This window comes from Gavia stellata, chromosome 14, assembly GCF_030936135.1.
Source record: "Gavia stellata isolate bGavSte3 chromosome 14, bGavSte3.hap2, whole genome shotgun sequence".
NCBI lineage: Eukaryota > Metazoa > Chordata > Aves > Gaviiformes > Gaviidae > Gavia > Gavia stellata.
Genome location: NC_082607.1, coordinates 10,022,287 through 10,028,442, shown reverse-complemented (window position 1 = coordinate 10,028,442; position 6,156 = coordinate 10,022,287).

Here is a 6,156-nt window from a genome sequence, read left to right as displayed (position 1 = left end):
TGTGTAATTAATTTGGTTTATTTGTGGGAACAGATGATGTAGTGCAAGTCAGAGCAGCAGGAAAATTCTTTGAATACAAATCCATGCGCAGTCTGAGTTTTGGGAGGGCACTCGGAGAGACAGACGGGGCTTTCTCAGCCGTTTCTTACTCCATTCAGCAGGCACCGAGTCTGCACCTTACCTTTGATTTAGTAGCTGCATTCCATCCTGTTTCACACTTTGGGTAGCTCCCCATAAAAATAACTAGGCTATTTCACTTCCAGCAAACCAGTTGGATGCTCTGGTTCTGGAAGCAGGGAAAACCCTCAGACACTGCCAGTTTTGCTCAGCCCATCCTGGCTCCTCCTCGCGAGGGACCAGCCGCCACTGCGCAGCTCCATGCACCGTGTCCCCGCGCCTGTGGGATGGAGGCAGGGATGGAGGCAGGGATGGAGGCAGGGTCCAGCCTAGGCTCACCCTGTGCTGGGGGCAAAAGGGCCTGCGGTCACTAACCCCTCTTCCTCCCACCTCTCAGGCCATGGGAAGGTGACTCCCCGCTGCATTTTCCCAGCGTGGGACTGGCCTTTGCAGAAAAAAATCAGGCCAACAACTTCAATTGCATGAAAAATACCCTGCTAAGCACCTCCGGGTGTGGGAAGCACAGCCCTGTAAGGAAGGAGGCTGCAGCCCTGACTGACCACTCCTCTCATGGCTGCAGGGCTGCACTGGGACTGATGAAGGACCAGAAAAGTTGTATTATGGAAAAGTCCCACCACCCATCTGGAGTCATCTGTGTCTCAGGTTATGTCCTTCTGGGATGTGACTCCTCTGGCCTGTCATCTCAGGAATAAAGGGAAATCTGCCTTTGCTGAAGACCTGTTACTTCATCAGGGCTGCAAACAGAAGAAAACCAGCACTAAAGAAGGATGCTGCAGCCTGTCTTGCTCACACAGTTCAGCAGGAGCCTGAACCCTCCAACATAACCAACTCTGTAAAGTCTCTTTATGTCAGAACACCTTTTCCTCTTAATCACGACAGGAAAAGACTATCCAGTCCATTCAGGGAAAATATTTTCCACATCTGCATTTCACAGCTATGTGGGATATTTTCTTTCCTGTGGCGTGCCTGGTGCTGAGCACTTCCCATGCTCCCAGAAAGGAAAGGCACGTGGTATAGCACCACATGCTCTCTGCCAGCCTCATAACCTGCATGAATACAAACTTGTTTCATCACTGCTGGTGTAAACAGCCCAGGCACATGTCTTGCAGCATGACCTAGTGACCAGCAGCTGGCAAACGCCATCGTCTCTGTTTCCACATCTGCCATGCGCAGCAGCAGCCACAGCCAACATTGCCAGGTCTCTCTCCCTTGCCACACCTTCTTCAGGAAACATTTGGCTTGATATATTTCTGTCGGTATGTTTGCAGTGATCTGATTTGGTATTTATGGGGGGTTTGTCAGTGTTGTTACCTGGATGCCCCAGGGAGGGCTGTGAGAGAGCCCTCAGCTGGATATGAAGCATTTCCCAGCGCAGGTTTTCCACTCCTGCATTCCTGGAGGCGAGTGCTGAACCACATTCCACCAGTTGTCCCCATGTTTGCATTTCTCAGCACGTTATTTCACCCTCTTGCAGGATTATTTGAGCTCCCCTATAGTGTTTGGCTCCCTGCTCACAGGGATCCTCCCTCCCTCCTCCAGTTTCCCCTGGTTCCTCTCATTGCCGATACAGTCCCAAAGCTGCTTGCCTGTCCTCATCCTCCTGCGACCCTCCTGGCTCTCCCGCACCGTTTTGGGTGGTGGTAATTTCTGGAAGGTCTGTTAACAGGCTGCAGCAATGGCGTGTATCAGCGCGCTGGAATAAGACCAGGGAGCGGCATCTCTGCTGGGCCTCCACCTGGCACCAAGGTGGAAGAAAAAGCAAGGGAAAGCAAAAAGAGATACAACTGATGGAAATCTAGACCAAAATACCCAAGCACCTCAGAAAACAAGCTCTGTCCGACTGCCCAAGCTGTGCACAAGCAACAGTTGGATGGTTGTAGCTGGGCCACAGCTCCGCATGGTCTGCTCAGCCTCTGCTGCGTCCTGCATCATGCTGCCTTGCTCCCTGGCGTGCTTTCCTGGCGTGTCAGCTATAACAACATGCTGCGTGCATGTGTGTCTGTGTACCTATGCATGCGTATGTCTGTGTGTGCCCCTACGTGTGTGCACACACACGTACAGGATGGTGTTTGCTGCAACAGAAGCTGCAGGATACCTCTAAGGGCAGAGCCAGGCTGTTGTTAGCTCGGTGCATAGTTAAACCTTATCCTCTGTGACCACCGTTTGCACAAAGCTGCCTGTGCAAGACAGTCGTGACCCAACCAAACCTCCCAGCAACCCCTCTCCCTGGGACAGCACAGGGGCTGGGGTGCTGCCACGTGACGGCTGTGGCGGTGGGTGCTGGGGGAAGCGGAGGTGACTCAGCAGCAGTTTGCAGCACTGGGAAAGAGCAGTTCTCACAAAGAGAACCAGAAATCATGATTTACATCAATGGGCTGTCAAACAGGTTGGCAAAGATAGATGCTCTTGTGTGTGCGCTCAAGGTATGCAGCTTTTCCTGTTTTCCTGCTCCTCTTAGACCAGCACAGGCTTGGTGCTCAGGACTTTAAATCAGAGGGAATCACCCTCTTTTATCTGACCATCGATGCCATTCCCAAGCCACATCACAGCTCCACATATTCGTCACCTCTGGTCATCTTTGTCTCTCCTACTCTCACCAAACTCAATATCCCAGGAGACCAAGGTCATACAGATAAGCATCTCCAAGCCTTGGGATGTGATGCAGGAGACCTCGGTGCAGTTCTTCATTCAGCCACATGTTTTGGCCTTGACTTTGACCCACTTCTCCCCATGGGTGATGTGGGACCAGCAGTTCTTCCAGCACGTCTCTGCCTTGCCTCTCCTGGTGCCCAGAGGGCATGAAGGAGATCGCCTGCTGGCTATGCTGCAGGACGGAAGCGGCACCAAGTTCTCTCTAAACATACTTCTTGTCCTTATTTTTTTAATGCAATGATAAAAAATAATTTTGCTTTAAAACCTTATGTCCCTAGGTGACCAGATGAATCAGGAGACTGGTAATATTTTGCAAAGGCTGCAAATCTACCCTATATTTGTTTGCTGTGAGTATATTAAGATTTAGTGGGAGCAAGACCTGTCTGCCAATATCAGCACTGCCAGCACCTGAGCTAGGAGACAACTGAAAGGGACTCCTGTGCTTTCTGGGCCTCTGAACTAGAAAAGCAGCAGCACACTCACTTAAACAGACACAACGCTTCGTGCTAGAAGTCAGTCTGGGAGTGGCAAATGACCGGGAAACTTCCACACGTCAGCGGTGATTTTGGTAGGATGGTCCTGCTGACACCACAGGGTGCTCGGGACAAGCTGACATGTGAGCTCTGATTCATGGGAGTCCTTGGGGGAAATTTGCTTCTAAGTCAATGAAGATAAAAACTATCACCTAGTCAGGAGTGGAGCGGGCACAGGGCTCAGCTATGGGGTACTGGGGATGCACTGGGACCAGTCTATGCTCACTCGGGTGTGAAAAGCATAGACTATCTGTTGACCAGTACATAGAAGCCAGAAAGTAATTCAAGTAATTCAATTGTGTATTATTTTATCTTAGAAAATCCTAGCAAATGTACTATCCGTTATGCCAAAGAGTCTGCCATTCATAAGGATTTTTACCTATTACCTCCTCTTCTTCCTCACGTGGCTTTGGCTTTTGGGACAACTGGCCCAGGGGCAATGTTAGGTATAAGTCTGAGGATTTAACAGCCCGGTTCTTACAGAGCTGGCCATTGCAATCCCTCCAAGACAAAGCATGCCACTTCCACGACAAGACGAGACAAGCCCTTGCTAACGCTCACTGCCAGCCCGGTACTCATCCCTGCTCGCAGCCTGGGAAAGGGCTGTGCCAACCCTGGTGAGAAAACACCCAGGTCATTTGCAAACACTGACTATAAACTTTATCTTCTATCTCTGGAAACTTGGTCCCTCTTACACCCAAATTGTCCTCTTGCTGATCTCTACAAACAGCAAAGGTAACAGCAGTCAGCCCCGGCAATGCTCTGCAAAGCCCCAGCATCACCCTGCAGAGTTAGGAGCCAGCATCACCCTGCTGGCGCCTGCCACGGGCAGTGCCTTCTTCTTCAGGCTCTGCCTTGGCGAGCGGATTTCCTAACGCTTAGTGACACCAGGGGAGGCCTTTGTAGCCAGTATTATATTTGACTCCATGGACAAAGGTAGGCTGGGCTGTGTCACGGTGGAGCCGTGGTTATAATCCGCCCGGTCTGGGGGCTCTCACAGCCTCTGAGAAGCCACTCGGATGCAAAAGGCAAGTGGGTTTGGAGTGGAAAGGTCAAGATCATTGCAGTTAGGATGAATTTTAATCGTCATGTAGACCTGACTAATCGCCAGAATTGGGCTTTTATTTGAATGTCCCTTAATTCTGCGACTATGTAATTTCCTCTGTGTAACAAACGTGAAGCCGTGCAGCTGCCATCAGTTACTGACAAACTGATAAACAATTCAAGATGCTTTTCAGTAGCATTTTTTTCCCAGCTGTCTGCCTTCCCAGCTAAGGTTACATCTTTGTTGTCTTCAACAACTAGAGACCATCCTACTTACTCTAATGCAATCGTCGTGTTTGGCTGTCAGTTAGAGCAGGAACAGTGAGCAATGAATCACAAGTCAGTAATTTTCTGTACTACTTGTTTGCCCAAATTCTTCAACATTAAGAGCTTAAGGTGTACGTTAGGCTCATGCTTCTTTATTTTTAAGAGGAATCAGAAGAATTGCTCATGCATTTCCAATTCGTCTCCTTCCTGTCATCCCAGCCCTTCTGCTGGTTTGGCTGAGAAGCGTCATGATTTTTTCAGGGAACAGGAGAACGTGGCCCCACACCACGTGCATGTGCAAGGGCAGGTGCATGTCTGCATGCCTGCATATGCGCAAGCACCTCTATGGCGACCAATTTGACAACGGTAGCTGTCTCAAATATATTACGCTTTTACGCATGTTATAAAAGTAAGTGCATAGACAGAGAGCTTTAGTTTGTGTCGCTGCCTTGGGAAACGCTGTGCTTGTTACAAGTCAGAGAAGACTCAGAAAAAGAGCTGTAACCCAGCTAAGGGTGCCAGAGGCACAGGTCAACACAGAGAATGTCGAGGGAAGCCTAAAATTATAATCAACCTGTCATCATCACACATATCGCTGAAGGAATACTGCTTTGGCTCGGCAACAGGTACTTAGCGCTGTGCAGGTATTAAAAGGAAAAGCGTTTCAGGTTTCAAAGGGAAGGCTTTTTCCTTCGTGAGTTATTGCTGTCTGGTCATTCATAATTTGATGGGAGAAGAAAACTGACTGGAAGATCAGATGAAAATTTACTGGAAGGAAAATACAAGGAAAACCAAATAAGGAACCCTATAATTTGATTCCTGCTACTGGTTTCAAACATTCATTACAGACGTTAATGAGGAAAAATCCTTCAAAAATTTCTTAGCAATTCATCTAACAGTATCTTAATTCTCTACCGTCCGATTCTGTTCCCTTCATTCTGGTTTCCCTCTATGGCCAGACTGGCAGGGAAAAATCAGACTCTCTTCTTTTCCGCGGTGTATTTGCTTGCCTCTATCAAGCCAGGGTTTTGGCAGTGTTTAGCAGCAGGGATAAATATTCGCATCTGGTTTATCGACCTCAGTCTGCACATCGCCTGAAAGGTCACAGTCTTTGGCTGGGCAACCTCCTCGAAGGCGCGATCGCGGGAGGCGCAGAGCGCCCGCTGCCCCGCCCGCCCCAGCCCCCCGGCGGGCAGGACTCACGCCCCGTGCTGAGGGCTGCGTGGCCCCGTACGCGAGGGGTGCCGGGGTGCACGGCGCTGCACAGGGCGCACGGCGCTGCCCTGGGCGCACGCGGCCTCACCGGGGTGCACGGCGCTGCACGTGCAGCCCCCCCGCGCTGCGCGCGCCGCCGCCGGCTGCTCCGCGAGGTGGCGCCGCAGCGGAGGCACGCGGCGCGGCCGCCCCGCGCACTGACGTCACGCGGCAGGGGCGGGCTCGGCCGCCGCGGGCGCCGCGCATCTCCCTCCCCGCTCCTCTCGCACTTCCGCCCGGCAGGGGGCGGGGCCGGCGCCGCTCTCGC